The following is a 19,819-nucleotide window of genomic DNA, read 5'->3' on the forward strand; positions in this document are numbered from 1 at the left end:
GAGTTCTTTCAGAACTCTTGGGTGAATGCCTTCTGGCTCAGCAGTTTTCACTGTCTCAATTTTTTTCTGGACCAATTCCATCGGGTATCTGAACATTTTGTCCAGTGAGCAGTAGCAGAACCACATCATAATACACTTGCTCCATGTCTCCAGAACAGTTTGGCAAAAGTTAGAGATGACTGGGAGCGCCTGTTGCCAAATGTGTGAAAGCAGTGTACAGTACCAGCAACAATCAGCAAGGCGGTTCCCAGAGTGTTTTCTGTGATGCACAGGTCTCTGGGATACCAACCCTGAAATGGTAGTGCTACCATCGTGTACCAAAAAGGAGTAGTGTGGATGTAGGTATATGCCTGTGCATGACCAGAGTGGCATATGGCTGTGGGATACATGTCCTAGCAATATAAGGACAAGTACTCAGGGAAGCACACAATTGTAGACATAGCCTAAGTATCTATTTATCCTCTGCATTTTAATTTTTCCATAATCACAACCTCCCATATTTTTGAATCATTCCTGTTCTGTTGGACTATTTTTGTTTTTCCAATAAGAGGTTATCAATAGCCAGGCAGCTATTAGTAGCTGAGAAATTAATTCTGTACTTGTGTGAACATTTCCCCAGAGGAAAGCCCCCAGAGGATTACCAAATGATAAAATCTCCCTCTTCACCACAATTCTGCCACATTTATCTCCACCCACCCATCCACCCACCTAACCACCCACCCATCCATCCTGACTTATGTGAGGCACCACTGAAACAGTATCTTAAATAAATGTTCTTTTCTTGTGTTATAGACGGAGGTTGCTAATCCTCTTCCAGATCAAACCCCATTCCTCTAGGGTAATTTGCCTATCGATGTCCTTCACCCAGTGTGTTTTAGGTGGACACTTTTTTGTTAGGAAAGTTGTCTGGAAATATTGATATAAATTAGGGTATGGATGGTTTGTTTTGTTTCCCAGTTGACTAAATGCCATTAATTCTATTAAAGTTAGCTTTCAGTATAAAACAGACATTGTGTTTCTCAACTTTATAGAAAAACTTAACTTGAAAGTACATGGAAGAGTAGGCCATGTTAAAGTTAATTTTAAACTCTAAAGAAGTTAGAAAAGTTTCTTTACAGAATAACTGGCCAACCCATGGCTCTCCCAATCTTTAAAGATCTCTGGTTCGTGATTTGGGTTAAGATCTGGATTATTTGCAGTGGGTGTCATTGGCAAGGGGAAAATAATGTATATAGTCTCTAGTTTTATCCCAAACCCATAGACAGTAGCCTTTTACTGAAGAATGTGTGTAAATTTCTTGAAGGTGTGATTTTTTTTTAATTAATCCATGGTAGCCTAGCAATGTTTACACTACCACAATTTTCTTGTTCAAAAAAGACTCAGTATTTGCCTGGGTTACAGCAACCCCAATCTACTACTGTTTTGAGCTGTCTTTCTTGATAGTTCTATAGAAAATTTGGAACAGCTAGTCTCTTCGTCTTTTCTTATTCCATATCAATTCTAACAACATTTTCTGTGTGCTGCTAGGGTTTCATTTGGGATGATTACAGGAAGATTTTGAAACAAGAAAGATATTCTTGGCAAAATGTTCCTTTTGACTGTGGCTATTCTTCCCAACCAAGAAATTGCATGTTTCCCCCAACACTCCAGATCTTTTTTTCATTTGCTGATGTAGCAGTTCGACATTTAAATCATAGCACTCTTCTAGGTTGTTTGAATCCCTGGGTATCTTATAGAATTTGTTGCTCCCTTGTACCCAAGTGTTTTCTGGTGGAGTGACTTTTCAGAATCTGGCAAATTTATAGCTAACATTTCAGATTTGGTATCCAGACCCTTTTCCAAAGTCCCGGATTTCTTTAGAAACTATATTTAGGGAAATATTTCGTTTAGATAAAAAAATAATATTGCATCATCTGCATATAAAGCTATTTTCTGATGTGTTCCTGCAAACTTTCTTCTTGTGAGAGATTCATTGTTCCTTATCCTCTGTGCAAAAAGGCACCATGAGCAGTGCAAAAAGTAAAGGAAACAATGCACACTCCTGCCTAGTTCCTCTGCCTAATTCAAATTGGGGAGATTTAATTCGGTTAACACTCAGAGCTGCTTTTCAGCTGGTGTAAAGAGCATTTACACATTTAAGGAACTGGGAGGCCAAATTCCATGTGGGACAGGATTTAAAATAGGTTGGAACTTTTTATTTCACCTAAGGCTTTCTCTGAATTTAGTGATCCGACATTGTGTATGATTCCAAATATTGTCTGACAATCATCAGTCCTTAATTAATCCAGTTGATTTAGAATTATATAAACTGAGTTGAAGGACTGCAGTTGGCTAGCTAGTATTTTTGCTAAAATGGTTGTCATGATTCAGCAGTGATACAGGTCTATTGGGGCTGCATAAGGTAAGCTACTTTCCAACTTTAGGGAGAACAACCCCAGTAGCTTTCATAGATTAAAGAGTAGCTCCCCTAACATCATAGCATCAAAGGTATCTCTCAAGAGACCTACTAATATCTCTTTAAATACCTTGTAAAATTCAATTGCAAAGACATCAGGTCCTGGAGTTTTAGCACTTTTCATACATCCTATTGCCTGTAGCTCTTCTTCTGTTATTTCTTTTAAAAGTTTCTTTATCCTCTTTGCTTATTTTTTGGCCAGCCTGCTACGTCCATATATTTTTGAATAACTTCAGTCCTTGGAGTATTGGAGGTATCTTATAATACGCAGCAAAAGCAGCATGTATTTCACTAGGTGGGCAACTATCTTTTGCTGATTGTTTTTATTTGGCGCAATAACATTTTGCTCTTGAATCCCTTTTAAGTTTTCAGACCAATAACCTATCACTTTAATTTATTTTTGATAAAGCATTTGCTTTATATACCTTAAGGGGGTGTCTGTCATCAACATATTTCATTTCCCCCTAATATTAGTTAACAGTTTAGAGACTTATTTTGAACCTGAGTTTTTATGAATGTCTTGTAACTTTTATCTCTCCTGTTCTAGCTCGTTTTTTTCCTGAGCTTTTCCTTTTTTTCAGTTGAGAGTCTATGCTTATCAACTGCCCCCTAAATACTGCTCCCAAAGAAGATTGTCAATATCGTTTATTTGAAAGTATCGAACAAGATCCTCTTCAGTTGTTGCAACTGATCTTTCTCTTAGAGAAGCAAGAAGTTCATTGTCCAAAAAAGTGACCTTTGGGACCCATCCCAGCTATTAAATATTGCTTCCAATATTGTGTGATCTGACCATGTAATGGTGCCAATGTCTGCAGGTCTTGTCAGCTTCATTAAGACTTTAGAGATTAACATTAAATCTATTCAATATATAACTGATGAGAGTGTGAATGAAATGTGCAATCTCTTTTCCCTGGGTGCAGTTCTCTCCAGCAATCTGAGAGACTGAATTATTGGCACAGAGAAGTCAATGCTGCACCTGCTTCCCTATCTCCCTTGTCTTTTTTTATCAGATCTGTCCCAGGATCAGCATGCAATTGACATCTCCTCCAAGTATAATTTTCCCTTCCCCAAAGTGTTTTAAAGAAATCCTTAAATGTGTTTTGCTTTGCGTTTTTTTTCCTTTTGTTTGGGAGCATACACTGAGCCCACTCTTATTAAGCCTTGACATTTATTGCCACATTGTTATTACCTGATTTCAGGCAGGAAATTAGAAGAAGGTTTCTAACCACCCCAATAGGCGTTGTGGGTAAAAACAACTTAATTAGTTTTAAGAGAGAGATGGATACACTTATGACTGCAACTATATGATGGGGTTATTTGTGGTGGAAAGACGCAGGCTCAACAGCCATAGGGCTCACTGCCGGATTGTTTTATGTTCCTAAAAGCTGATGATTCAGAGCTTCATCCAGCCACCTGCCAGGGGTCAGGAATGGATTCCCCCACACCCTCAATGTATTTTTTTTAAATCTTCTTCCTCTGAAGCATCAGAGATGGTAACAGCTGGTGATGGAATGTGGACAGGGAGGGCCACAGCTCTAAGGTGGCACCAAGCATTTTCTCTTACAGGTGCTTGGCTGACTGGTTCATAATCACATGCTCAAGGTGTAAATGATCACCACATGTGGGATCGGTAAGGAATATTCCCCCAGGTCAGATTGGCAGTGTCCTTGGGGTTGTTTTTTTTTACCATCCTCTGTACCGTGTGTGGGCAGGTCACTTGCCAGGATTATCTGCGTATATCTCACTTAATCATTTCCTTGTCTTTGCGGGGGCCTCGGTCTTTGGTGCACCTGGGTCCCTCTTATTCTCTGTGGCCCATAATACACTAGTCTCCTGTGGGCTGTAATACTTTGGTCTAATTTCCTTTGTTAGTTTTACTGTGTGTGTGATGGCTGGTGTTGGTGCCCTGTGATATGCAGGACAGACTAAATGACCTGGTGGTCCCTGTTCTGGGCTTAAACTCTGTGATTCTATTTCCCCTGGCAATAGAAGCTCAATCATTTATGGCTCATTGGCACCAGGTGCAAAGTCATTTTTACAAGGATCAGTCTCCCAACATTTGTGCTGGAAAGGAAGCTTTAACACTCATGTATAAATGTCCCTGCTGTGTTGAAGACATACTTAGAGTATATGCTAAGAGTACAGCTTAGAAATTCAGCAGCCACACGCATGACTGCTGGCTTCCATCCCTATGGTCCCCACCAATGCATATACTATAGTCAGCATTTGCAGACATACCAGAGCTGTCCAGCAGCTGAGATGACACAGTCTGTATACCTATTACCATTGGACACAGCATAAGCGGGAGCTGGTGTTCATTGCACAGGACATGAGACTGAAGTCTTACAAACTCTTCCACTCATTGTAAAATCACAGTCTGAGAAAATGAGCACCAAAGCCAATGCAGTCGTATTGTTCCTGCTACCCTGCTGGTGCTGCTTCTCTGAACCATTTACTAAATGCCAACACCACTCTCCCTGCAGGCACAAAGCTGATCCACGCTGGCCATAATTGGCTTAGAAGATCTGACAGGCTCCCAGCATAACGTGATATAGCTATTTTTGTTACCTGTATTAACTTTATATTTTGGTGGTGCCCCTAAATCCCTCAGATTTTGGACCCCATTTTTTTAGGTTCCGTACAAACACATAAGATACCAGAAGAGCTTAGTCTAATTTAGGACAAGTGTGACACATAGGACTGAAGCAGGGGTGGAGGGCAAGAATACGAGTGTAAGATTATGTGATTACATTTGTGTGCACAGCTTGATGATCCTGAATCGCCAAATAATTGAATTTGATAATTAAAGAGTTGCTATTGCTGACTGCCTCAACAATGAACAGTCACTGAATTCCTCAAGGTAACAATTGGTTATGTTGGTGACTTACTTTAGCCACTGCAGTACAAATGGATCACAGCTGAACAGCTTCAGTTGGAGAGAGACCCACATCAGAATAACCCACAGCTCAGCGATTAGAACACTGTAGGATGAGGAGGGAGATAGGTGGCCAGATGCCTAAAGTGAGGCACCCAGAGGCAGACACTTAGGTGCTTAGGGAAATTTTACCCTGAAAACTTATGTTCCAAGTGAGTTTAGGTGTCTGCAATTTAGGAGGCATTTGAGAAGGAGTTTTGTGGATCACAGTGGTGCCTAAAATGGGAACTTAGGCACCTAAGTCTGGGGTTTTGGTGCCTAAGCACCTTTGTGGATCAGAAAGTAAGGTGAAAAGTATCCAACAATTTTGGGTGACAAATCTAAGTTTACTAGGACCTGATTTGTTTAGGGTACTTAGCATTATACAGCACCTTATATATTCAAAGTATAGCTCCCATTTAGTTCGTTCACAGTTGTGAGTGCTCAGCACTTCTGCAAATCAAACCCCAGGGTCTGAAGTCAGGCATGCAGAAAATAAGGAACACACAATTAGCGACTACCTGTGGAAAGTTTGCTTTAAGTGACTTGTGTGGCATCACAGAGAAACGCCCTGTGGAAGGGCAGGGACAGAATCCAGTTCTCCAGGGCAGCATTCAGATGTTTTAATGAGATAATCTCTTATCTTCCCATAATATCTTACCTCATTCACTACACATCTTCCAACTTTGGCATCAAATGAGGCAGAAGTTCTACAGACAACAGCCTGTGCAATGAATAAAGTGGGGTTCTGTAAAAAAATGTATATAATCATGTATTCAAAGTCTGTATTGTAATTAGGTTTGGCAGAATTTGATTTAAAACATAAGAATGGCCATATTGGGTCTGACCAATGGTCCATCTAGCCCAGTATCTTGTCTTCCAACAGTGGCTGGTGCTAGATGCTTCACAGGGAGTAAACAGAAAAGGGCAATTTATCAAGTGTTCCTTCCCCTGTCATTCAGTTCCAGTGTCTGGCAGTCAGAGACTTAGGTACATCCAGAGCATGGGGTTGAACTCCTGACCATCTTGACTAATAGCTATTGATGGTCCTATCCTTCATGAACTGACTTAATTCTTTTTTTTAAAACCAGTTATACTTGTACTGGCAATGAGTTTGACAGGTTCACTATACGTTGTGTGAAGAAATACTTCCTTTTAAAAAAAAAAAACCTGATGCCTATTAATTTCAGTGGGTGACCCTTGGTTTTTGTGTTATGTGAAGGGGTAAATAACACTTTTCAACCAAACCAGTCATGATTTTATAGACCTCTATCATATCTCTTCATTGCCTCTTTTCTAAACTGAACAGTTCAGTACTTTTAATCTCTCCTCCTATTAAAGCTGTTCCATACCTGTAATTATTTTTGTTGCCTTTCTCTGTTCTTTTTACAATTCTAGTACCGGTATTTTTATTTAGCTGGAGCAACCAGAACAGCACACAGTATTGAAAGTGTGGGCATACCACAGATGTATATAGTGGCATTATGATATTTTCTGTCTTATTATCTATCCATTTCCTAATGGTTGCTTAATGTGGATAAATGTAAAGTAATGCACATTGGAAAAAATAACCCCAACTATACATACAACATGATGGGGGCTAATTTAGCTACAACGAGTCAGGAAAAAGATCTTGGAGTCATCGTGGATAGTTCTCTGAAGATATCCACGCAGTGTGCAGAGGCGGTCAAAAAAGCAAACAGGATGTTAGGAATCATTAAAAAGTGGATAGAGAATAAGACTGAGAATATATTATTGCCCTTATATAAATCCATGGTATGCCCACATCTCAAATACTGTGTACAGATGTGGTCTCCTCACCTCAAAAAAGGTATTCTAGCACTAGAAAAGGTTCAGAAAAGGGCAACTAAAATGATTAGGGGTTTAGAGAGGGTCCCATATGAGGAAAGGTTAAAGAGGCTAGGAATCTTCAGCTTGGAAAAGAGAAGACTAAGGGGGATATGATAGAGGTATATAAAATCATGAGTGATGTTGAGAAAGTGGATAAGGAAAAGTTATTTACTTATTCCCATAATACAAGAACTAGGGGTCACCAAATGAAATTAATAGGCAGCAGGTTTAAAACAAATAAAAGGAAGTTCTTCTTCACGCAGCGCACAGTCAACTTGTGGAACTCCTTACCTGAGGAGGTTGTGAAGGCTAGGACTATAACAATGTTTAAAAGGGGACTGGATAAATTCATGGTGGCTAAGTCCATAAATGGCTATTAGCTAGGATGGGTAAGAATGGTGTCTCTAGCCTCTGTTCGTCAGAAGATGGAGATGGATGGCAGGAGAGAGATCACTTGATCATTGCCTGTTAGGTTCACTCCCTCAGGGGCACCTGGCATTGGCCACTGTCTGTAGACAGATACTGGGCTAGATGGACCTTTGGTCTGACCCGGTACGGCCGTTCTTATGTTCTTATGTTAGCTTATTTGACTGCTATGTCACATTGAGGAGATATTTTCAGAGACCTAGCCACAATGACTCCAACATCTTTCTTGAATGGTAACAGCTAATAAAGAACCCATCATTTTATATGCATAATTGGGATTACATTATCCAATGTGCCTTTCCTTGGGTTTATCAATATTGAATTTCAACTACCATTTTGTTGCCCAGTCACTCAGTTTTGTGAGATCCTTTTAGAACTCTTCATAGTCTGGTTTGGAGTTAACTATCTTGAGTAATTTTGTATCATCTGCAAACTTTTTCACCTCACTATTTACCCTTTTTCCAGATAATTTATGAATATGTCCCAGTACAGATACTTGGGGGACCCCATAATTTACCTCTCTCCATTGTGAAAACTGACAATCTATTTCTACCCTTTGTTTCCTAACTTTTAATCAGTTATTGATCCATGAGAGGACCTTTCCCATGACTGCCTACTTTGCTGCAAAGCCTTTGGTGAGAGACCTTGTCCAAGACTTTCTGAAAGTAGAAGAACACTTGTATCCCCTGGATCACCCATGTCCACATGTTTGTTGACCCCCTCAAAGAATTTTAATAGGTGAGATTTCCCTTTACAAAAGCCATGTTGACTCTTACACAACATATTGTGTTAATCTATTTGTCTGATAATATGTGTTCTTTACTATAGTTTCTATCAATGTTCCTGGTATTGAAGTTAGGCTTACTGGCCTCCAGTTGCCAGGTTTGCTTCTGGAGCCATTTTTTAATAATTGGCTTTACATTGGCTATCCACAAGTAATCTGATACAGAGGCTGATTTAATTGATAGTTTACATAAATATTTGAGTTCCTTCAGAACTCTTGGGTGAACACAATCTCATCCTGTATTTTCTGTATTTTTCTAATGTTGATGGATGGTGATCACAAAACTCAAAAAACTGGGTGACTGGGCAACAAAACTTCAGATGAAATTTAATGATGATAAATGCAAAGTAATGCACATTGGAAAGCATAATCCCATCTATACATATACAATGATGGGGTCTAAATTAGCTGTTACCACTCAAGAAAGAGATCTTGGAGTCACTGTGGCTAGTTCTCTGAAAACATCCACTCAATGTGCAGCGGCAGTCAAAAAAGCGAACAGAATGCTGGGAATAATTAAGAAAGGGATAGATAGTAGGTCAGAAAATATCATGTTGCCTCTATATAAATCCATGGTATGCCCACATCTTGAATACTGTGTGCAGATGTGGTCGACCCATCTCAAAAAAGATATGTTGGAATTGGAAAAGGTTCAGAAAAGGGCAACAAAAATGATTAGGGATATTGAACGGCTTCCGTATGAGGAGAGATTAATAAGACTGAGACTTTTCAGCTTGGAAAAGAGACAGCTAAAGGGAGATATGATTGAGGTCTATAAAATCATGACTGGTATAGAAAAAGTAGATAAGGAAGTGTTGTTTACTGCTTCTCATAACACAAGAACTAGGGGTCACCAAATGAAATTAATAGGCAGCAGGATAAAACAAATAAAAGGAAGTATTTCTTCACACAACACACTGTCAATCTGTGGAACTCCTTGCCAGAGGATGTTGTGAAGGCCAAGACCATAACAGGGTTCAAAAAAGCTGGGATTTGGTGACAGGTGATGGATCACTTGATGATTACCCATTCTGTTCATTCCCTCTGGGGCACCTGGCACTAGCCACTGTCGGAACACAGGATACTGGGCTAAATGGACCCTTGGTCTTACCTAGTAGGGCCATTCATATGGTCTTATGTTCCCACACTGCAACTTGAGACCATTGCTCCCTGTTCTGTCATCTGCCAACACTGAGAACAGACAAGCTCCATCCTCCTTGGAACCCCCCTTCAGGTAGTTGAAGGCTGCTATCATATCCCTCCTCACACTTCTCTTCTCTGGATTAGATAAGCCCAGTTCCCTCGGCTTCTCCTCATAAGTCATGTGCCACTCCACCCTAATAATTTTTGTTGCCCTCCACTGGACTGTCTCCAATTTGTCCACATCCTTTCTACAGTGGGGGACCCAAAACTGGACACAGTACTCCAGATGTGGCCTCACCAGTTCTGAATAGAGGGGAATAATCACTTCCCTTGATCTGCTGGCAATGCTCATACTAATACAGCCCAATATGTCATTAGCCTTCTTGGCAACAAGGGCACACTATTGATTCATATCAAGCTTCTCGTCCACTGTAATCTCCAGGTCCTTTTCTGCAGAAGTGCTGCTTAGCCAGTTGGTCCCCAGCCTGTAGCAGCAAATAGGATTCTTCTGTCTTAAGTGCAGGACTCTGCACTTGTCCTTACTGAAACTCATCAGATTTCTTTTGGCCCAATCTTCTAATTTGTCTAGGTCAATTTGGACCCTATCCCTATCTTCCAGTGTATCTTCCTCTCCCCCCCAGCTTAATGTCACCCGCAAACTTGCTGAGTGTGCAAGCTATCCCATCATCCAGATAATTAATGAAGATGTGATGGTCCACCCCAGGGAACATACAGTTGCAACACTGGCAGTCTCCCGTTTCTCCATGTCATGGGGTGACAGTGGATCAGTCACCATCCTGGTCACCTGTCTTTGGCTTGTGAGAACATTCTCTGTCAGTTCACCCAAAATTTCTTGCTAGTCATGTACTGCAACACATACACAGTTGTCCCTCAAAAAGGGAGCAGGAACAGAACTACATTGTCGGTCACTTGCTCCTAATCTTCCACCAAGTTGGACAGGAGAGATGGGTAAGCAGGCTCTGCCATCAACGAATGTTCGAAGGTGTCTATGCTACCACCAACACACAGCTAGGTGGATCCTAGAGTGTCTCCTGTGATGCACAGAATCCTGGGATACTACCCCTCAAATGCTAGCACTAACCTCATGTACCACAAAAAGGAAGTGTGGATGCAGGTAGTCCCAGGTATAGAGCATATACCTGTATTCAGCACAGCATATTTGGATACTCAATGCAGGCATGGGGCACATGCAAGAGCACAGACACTGCCCAGTGCCTGAGTATGTGTGCCAGTATAGACATAGCTTAAGGCGGGGGAAAATTAGGCCTAGTGTAATCTTGTTTCAATTAACAAAATAGCAGTGTGGAGATATTTGAGCCATCCTGCAACATGTTCCTCATGCTTACATTAAAGATCCTCAGCTTTGTCCCCACTCTTATTTCTCTCTCTTTTCACACTTTCTTTTCAATCCTATTAGATTGTTCTTTCTCTCCATCTTCAGAGGCGAATAAACAAGTTAATTGAATTCTATCGAGACTTATCCAGTTGTAGTAACCAAAGTTTCTCATTGAGTTTCATGCTCATCTTCACATTTACTCTCATTGCTGCCAAGCGCAGTGCAGCCCAACACTTCTGTGGCAGTCTCATCAGCACAGAAATTAAAATTGATAGCACCTGCAAAATCAAGATCTTCATTCTTGTGTGTGTGTTCTTTAAGATCTGTGAAGTACTCTCAGTGTTCCTTTAGCTTTTAGATATGTCTTCTGAATCAGTCAGCTATTTGAACAAATAAACTGGCGACAGGTTAAAATGCTATCAGAAGGCTTTTGAACATTCTCATCTTATGAATGTTTGGAATGGTGTGACCGGGGTCCCAGTGGGGCCAGCTGAGGTCACTCAATTAGGGTGAACTGCAAAGAATGGGGCAGATGAACTCCAAAGCTGGTGTATAATTCAATACTTAGATTTACCAAGCCAGCATAAAACAGGTTCTTAATTACCTCACTGGTTATTCAGGAGTCAATAACACAGTTCCCTTAAAGTACCCAGCCTCAGGCATCCAGGAACCCAAGTCAAATATGATGAAGATTCTTGTAAATCTTATTTGATCTTATAAAAGAAAAGGTTCTACCAATCCCAAAGAATCAGACACATTAGCCCCCAGGTTAATGAATATTCCAGATCTTACCTAAATACGTGCATGCAGCCAATTTTTATTAACTAAACTAAAATGTGTTTAAAGAAAGAAGAGAGAGTATGGTTAAAAGATCAATATGCATACAGACACAAGTTTAGTTCTTGAGGTTCAGATACATAGCAGAGATGGTGAGCTTTGTAGTTGCAAAGAGTTCATTCAGAAATAGTTCATAGGTTATAGTCCAATGTCCAATATCATATTCAGGGAGGACCAGCTAGCACTGGGATCTAATCTGGCATCTTAAACTTCCCCTGATGAAGCATCAAGCAGATCTGAGATGACAGAATCAGGACCCAACGGTCTTTTATACAGTTTTCTAGCATCCAGTTGACCATACAGTTCTAAGTAAACAATAGGCTTTTGATGTAACTTTTTGATTTCTAAACTCCACCAGTAATTAGTTACACAACTTAACATAGGGCAACTTATTCATGAAGCAGTCTATCACAAACTTCAAAGAGACATATAGACAATGACGTTACTTCACCCAAGATTCATCTAAATAGTAATATTCCCTTTTGAGCTATGAATTAGTAGATATGGTGACAGATAGGAATTGTCTGTTTACATGGCTAGCTTCTAAGATACACAGAATTAGTAGCACTTCTAACTTCTAACAATATAGGTTTGCGTTTCAAAGTTCTAGCCTATCTACCATGAATGGCCCTAATTACCATTCACATACCTTTCTAACTTGACTTTAAAAGTGGGCTTTGGGTCATTCAGCCTGTAAGCTGTTTAACCCTTTCTGGCCATGTATGATACTTTTTATAAGATCCTTTATATAACAGTGGTAGGAATAATGGTTTGCATGGTTATATTTTAATTAGACAACATCACAAATAGTTTTTTTATTTCATTTATTTTTGACAAACATGTACAGGGGAGCTACTCTGATTACACTGGTCTACAATTTTTGAGAAGTCGTCTGCTTCAGAGATAAAATGTGCTATTTATTATGTATTTTGATGTGCTGAATTCAAATATGATAATTAAAACAACTGATTGGCTACTGTTTCTAAGATATTTAAGTTTTTACATTTTATGTCTATGTATATTGTGTAGATAGTAGAGTTTTAATCATAAATTGTAAGCCTAGGTCTTTTCATGTGTTTATGGTTGCTTTACATGAGAATATTTCACCTGTCCTGTTTATGTAACACTTTAAAAATCAGCAAAAGGGTTATATAAATAAAATTTATTATGAAACAAAAGGCAAAAAACTATTATGTACATAGTTTAGTCCTATTCAGTGTCTACTCGGCGCTTCTTGGCTTGTCTCTTGTATTCATTAAATGGAGCATCTCTTGTCACTGTCCAGCAATAGTCTGCAAGCATTGATGGGCTCCATTTGCCCTGATAGCGTTTCTCCATTGTTGCAATGTCCTGGTGAAATCGCTCGCCATGCTCACTGCTCCGCAGTTCGGTGGAAAAAAATCTAGATGAGAGTGCAAAAAATGTATCTTTAGTGACATGTTGCAACCAAGGCTTTTGTATGCCTTGAGGAGGTTTTCCACCAACAACCTGTAGTTGTCTGCCTTGTTGTTTCCGAGAAAATGTATTGCCACTAACTGGAAGGCTTTCCATGCCGTCTTTTCCTTGCCACGCAGTGCATGGTCAAATTCATCATCTTGAAGAAGTTCACAAATCTGAGGACCAACAAAGACACCTTCCTTTATCTTAGCTTCACTTAACCTTGGAAATTTTCCATGGAGGTACTTGAAAGCTGCTTGTGTTTTGTCAATGGCCTTGACAAAGTTCTTCATCAGACTCAGCTTGATGTGTAAGGGTGGTAACAAAATCTTCCTTGATTCAACAAGTGGTGGATGCTGAACACTTTTCCTCCCAGGCTCCAATGACTGTCGGAGTGGCCAATATTTCTTGATGTAGTGGGAATCTCTTGCACGACTATCCCATTTGCAGAGAAAACAGCAGTACTTTGTGTATCCAGTCTGCAGACCAAGCAAGAGAGCAACAACCTTCAAATCGCCACAAAGCTGCCACTGATGTTGGTCATAGTTTATGCACCTCAAAAGTTGTTTCATGTTGTCCTAGGTTTCCTTCATATGGACTGCATGACCAACTGGAATTGATGGCAAAACATTGCCATTATGCAGTAAAACAGCTTGAAGGCTCGTCTTCGATGAATCAATGAACAGTCTCCACTCATCTGGATCGTGAACGATGTTGAGGGCTGCCATCACACCATCGATGTTGTTGCAGGCTACAAGATCACCTTCCATGAAGAAGAATGGGACAAGATCCTTTTGACGGTCACGGAACATGGAAACTCTAACATCACCTGCCAGGAGATTCCACTGCTGTAGTCTGGAGCCCAACAGCTCTGCCTTACTCTTGGGTAGTTCCAAATCCCTGACAAGGTCATTCAGTTCACCTTGTGTTATGAGGTGTGGTTCAGAGGAGGAGGATGGGAGAAAATGTGGGTCCTGTGACATTGATGGTTCAGGACCAGAAGTTTCATCCTCTTCCTCATCTGACTCAAGTGAGAATGATTATGGTGCATCAGGAACCAGCAGTCCTCCTCCGTGGGGTACTGGGCGTATAGCTGATGGAATGTTTGGATAATGTACAGTCCACTTTTTCTTCTTTGACACACCTTTCCCAACTGGAGGCACCATGCAGAAGTAACAATTGCTGGTATGATCTGTTGGCTCTCTCCAAATCATTGGCACTGCAAAAGGCATAGATTTCCTTTTCCTGTTCAACCACTGGCAAAGATTTGTTGCACAAGTGTTGCAGCATCTGTGTGGGGCCCACCTCTTGTCCTGATCTCCAATAAAGGTGATAGGCTTTCTTAACCATAGTGGTTATACTGCGCTTTTGTGATGCAAAAGTCACTTCACCACAAACATAGCAGAAGTTATCTGCACTGTTCACACAAGTACGAGGCATCTCTGCTCACTTTGGCTAAACAGAAATGTGTCCCTTTGCAAAATCAAACACTGACAAATAAGAGAGCACGACACTGTATGATTTCTAGAGCTGATATAGGGCAATTTGTTCAGCAGAGTGATGTAAGCTTCGTTATGATTGCATCATCCATGACTTCTAGGAATAACATGATGCAATTCATAACATGTATGACGCAATACCAGCTTCAGATTGCATCATTCATTGTTTTGCCTAAAAAGCAAGTACTGTCCAAACCCAGTCATAGATTTATTCATAGATCCAGTCAAAGATGTATTTTAGTCATTTCTGGTTTAAATTGAGATCCCTTCCCTTTATAACTCACTTATCCTCTGCCATTCCCAAGTCAAGGGTCGTATATACTGACCCAATAGCATAGCTTGAAAACTAGAGCCAATCAACAATTTTAAGCATCATTTTCGTTCTCAGTGACCCAGAATTAGTAAAGTTTGACTACATTTATTTCAGAAGCATTTTGGCTGTAGAGCAGTGTTACATGTCTTTTGAACTGGTTTAATGTAAAAAAAATCACAGAAGTGGGTTGAGAGTTCATTGTACTTGATCGTTCACTGCGAGGTTAGTGTTGGAAGCATCTCAAAGCCTTCTGATCCCCTCACCCTATCAAGAAGTTGCTGGCCAGTATCGAATGTTCTCCATCTACCTTTTCATTCCCCCCATATCTCTCATTTATGCCAGCAGAGAATTTGGCTATTTGTATGTAAGGGGGCACAACTCCATGGAAGTGAAAGTAGCTCTTGCAACTATTGTGAGCATCGACAGAGTTTTGAGGCTTATGTGGGTGAAAATGTAGTCTGAGACAGGAATTGGACCCTGAGTAATCCCATGATGGGGGTTTTTTGTTTTGTTTTTGCCTCAAGGATGGTAAGGCACCTTGGAATGTGGCTGCTTAGAATATAGGTAGACAGGATAAATCCCATGCTTTCAGGCCTACCTGTCCCAATGGCCTATCCTAGTCACTATTCTGGGAAATGGGAGAACTACATGACCCGTACAAAAATTGGCTGGTGATTTATTTATTTTTTTTACTGGTACAGCCATATACTGTATTCAAATGAAATCATTACAAGAAACACACTCCAGAGGAACAGGCTTGCCTTTGGAAAAGAAACCAGCAATCTCACTTTGTGGTGCAATCAAAGAAAATTTCTTTAAATACTATTTCAGTGGTACCCCACACCGGTTAGTTTAAAATACGGAGATTCAGTGGGGGTAAATGTTGGAGAAATTGTGGTGAAAGAGGAGATTATGTGCATAAACGGTAGATACATCCAGTCATTGGAGAGTATTGATATGATTTGTAACCATATATTACAAATTGTTGGCTATTGATTACCAAATCATCATCTGATAATCCTCCTTGAACTTCCTAGCAGAAAAGGTCACACTCAAAGAAGTTTCAGAGTAGCAGCCGTGTTAGTCCCTATCCACAAAAAGAACAGGAGTACTTGTGGCACCTTAGAGACTAACAAATTTATTTGATCATAAGCTTTCATGGGCTACCGCCCACTTCATTGGATGCATTGACTGGAACATACAGCAAGAAGATATTTATACATACAAAGAACATGAAAAGGTGGAAGTAGCCATACCAACTATAAGAGGCCAATCAATTGACATGAGCTATCATCAGCAGGAGAAAAAAAACTTGTGAAGTGATAATCGAGATGACCCATAGAAGGTGCGAGGATACTTAACATGGGGAAATAGATTCAATTAGTGTAATGACCCAACCATTCCCAGTCTCTTTCAAACCTAAGTTAATTGTATCTAATTTGCATATTAATTCAAGTTCAGCAGTCTCTCTTTGGAGTCTGTTTTTGAAGTTTTTTTGTTGTAAAATTGCCACCTTCAAGTCTGTCACTGAGTGGTTAGAGAGGTTGAAGTGTTCTACCACTGGTTTTTGAATGTTATGATTCCTGATGTCAGATTTGTATCCATTTATTCTTTTGCGTAGAGACTGTCCGGTTTGGCCAAGGTATATGGCAGAGGGGCATTGCTGGCACATGATGGCATATATCACATTGGTAGATGTACAGGTGAACAAGCCCCTGATGGCGTGGCTGATGTGATTAGGTCCTATGATGGTGTCACTTGAATAGATATGTGGACAGAGTTGGCATCGGGCTTTGTTGTAAGGATAGGTTCCTGGGTTAGTGTTTATGCTGTATGGTGTGTGGTTGTTGGTGAGTATTTGCTTCAGGTTAGGGGGCTGTCTGTAAGCAAGGACTAGTCTGTCTCCCAAGATCTGTGAAAGTGAGGGATCATCTTTCAGGATAGGTTGTAGATCTTTGATGATGCGCTGGAGAGGTTTTAGTTGGGGGCTGAAGGTGACAGCTAGTGGCGTTCTGTTATTTTCTTTGTTGGGCCTGTCCTGTAATAGGTGACTTCTGGGTACTCTTCTGGCTCTGTCAATCTGTTTTTCCACTTCAGCAGATGGGTATTGTAGTTTTAAGAATGCTTGATAGAGATCTTGTAGGTGTTTGTCTCTGTCTGAGGGATTGGAGCAAATGCGGTTGTATCTTAGAGCTTGGCTGTAGACAATGGATTGTGTGGTGTGTCCTGGATGGAAGCTGGAGGCATGTAGGTAAGTATAGTAGTCAGTAGCTTTCCGATATAGGGTGGTGTTTATGTGACCATTGCTTATTAGCACAATAGTATCTAGGAAATGGACCGCTTGTGTGGATTGGTCTAGGCTGAGGTTGATGGTGGGGTGGAAATTGTTAAAATCATGGTGGAATTCTTTGAGGGCTTCTTTTCCATGGGTCCAGATGATGAAGATGTCATCAATGTAGCACAAATAGAGTAGGGGTGTTAGGGGATGAGAGATAAGGAAGCATTGTTCTAAGTCAGCCATAAAAATGTGGGCATACTGTGGGGCCATGCAGGTACCCATAGCAGTGCCGCTGACTTGAAGGTATATATTGTCCCCAAATGTGAAATAGTTGTGGGTGAGGACAAAGTCGCAAAGTTCAGCCACCGCTTTTGCCATGATATTATCGGGGATACTATTCCTGATGGCCTGTAGTCCATCTTTGTGTGGAATGTTGGTGTAGAGGGCTTCTACATCCATAGTGGCCAGGATGGTGTTTTCTGGAAGATCACCGATGGATGGTAGTTTCCTCAGGAAGACAGTGGTGTCTCGAAGATAGCTGGGAGTGCTGGTTTGCTCCAATCCCTCTGACAGAGACAAACACCTACAAGATCTCTATCAAGCATTCTTAAAACTACAATACCCACTTGCTGAAGTGAAAAAAACAGATTGACAGAGCCAGAAGAGTACCCAAAAGTCACCTACTATAGGACAGGCCCAACAAAGAAAATAACAGAACGCCACTAGCCGTCACCTTCAAAGAAGTGAATACTTAATCTCTCATCTGTTGGTAGCTGCTAACATACTAATAGCTTCTCATTGGGAAAAGACAAATAATTCTAAATTAGAGGAGTTTGTTATGGAAAAGTTAACACAGTAATTCCATACCATAAAAATAGAGAGAGGGCAAATAGATACATCACTACTGAATAAATGGTAACCAAATATCTAAGTATGGTCATCGGGGAGGAAGGCACACCTGTCCATTTGTTCTGAATATTAACATTCAATAGATGCATTGGGCTTGATAAATATGAAGAAAGTCTGAATAAAATCACCAAAAAAAACCCGCCGTGTCCTCGGTGGTGTAAAAAAGCTCACTATGTATTATGGCAACACTCTGGTAAATAGAGCGATTTGATAATTCTATTATTGCACAATGTTTTTCTAAACAAAAAGAGAAGCTCCGTGATTTAGTGATGAAGGTTTTATTTCTGATGATTACATGTAAGTGATTTGTAAACCTGTTAAAAACTTTCTAAGTAAATAGGGGAAAAAAATGTTCAAAAATGGGAACTTGAAGGAGGGCGAGAATTGCAAGAAGAGGTGACCAGATGGACATAGGCAGAAGGAGAAATTAGCTAGGTTTTGATTCTGAGTGAGGAGAGGGGCAAATGACTTCTGTTAAAATGGGACCTCAGACAAGTTTGAAACTATTTGGTTTAACTTGTTAGAAACCTCTGAATTCCTAGTGGATGGAAACTGAAATGTCTCTCTCCTTTCCCCTCCCTGCCCCCTTCCTCCCTTTACTTGCCTCCCCTTCCCAACTCTCTACTTTTTTTTGTTCTTTTGCCTTTTTTTTGTGTGGTTTCCCCTTATTTCTAGGGAAATAAACAATAAAATATATATTAAAAAGTCACATCTCTTCCTTTAGTTTAAGGGGGCAGCACTTGCAACTGCATAGCCTGAAGTATTTCTTTTGACCAGTGAGCAAGTAAGCCAACCAAATGGCCTAGGGTTTTTAACTAGGATCTGAGAATAAATCATTTAAATCATTTTGGAGCTGTGCACGCATCTTCTTATGACGCCTGTGTGTAATTACAACAACAAGGCCTGGAGTGCTTTTTTTTTTTTTTCCTTAAGTGGATCTATGATTTCATTTCCAGTGAATGGGCTGATGCTAACCTCTAGGTCATCTGTCCTGTCTTTGTAAGATGATCTTAGCTGGGGTCTTAAAATAAGGATAAATGTAAAAGAGTTTCCAAGATGTATACAGTTCATCTGTGCACCAAAACGTGTGTAGTGGTCACAGAAATACATTTGTCTTTAACTAGAACAAACTGCTACGATTATTTCGGTCGATATATTATGACAGCTGTGAACTCTAACGCTCTAACCCAGACAGATAGGTAACAGAATGGAGGAAAATAGCACCCTTATGTTTCATTTTTAAACATACAACAACAACATGTAATTGGGGCATTACAAATAATTAGTTGCAATGATTGCAAGCCGCCACAAGGTGGCAAGAGACAGAGTGGGATCACAGATAAGGCTTGATTTAAAAGCGAGTTAGTAAAATTATACAGCAGTCCTACTGGATTTTTCTTAGAAAGGAGAAGACACTGGCTTAGTCAACAATTGTTGTGTGATGGTTATTGATTTGAATGGACGGTTTTGTCTTAAAGCCAACCCCTGTCAAAAACAAATGCATGGGCTGCTTAACGAAAGAGCTTGGCCCAGGCAATGGCAGGCAGAAATATGCTAGCGGGCAGACTTAGCTAAAGGAACGATGAATAGAGATGGCAAGAACCTTGCAAGAAAAT

Source organism: Mauremys reevesii, linkage group 1 (assembly GCF_016161935.1).
Source record: "Mauremys reevesii isolate NIE-2019 linkage group 1, ASM1616193v1, whole genome shotgun sequence".
Classification (NCBI taxonomy): domain Eukaryota; kingdom Metazoa; phylum Chordata; order Testudines; family Geoemydidae; genus Mauremys; species Mauremys reevesii.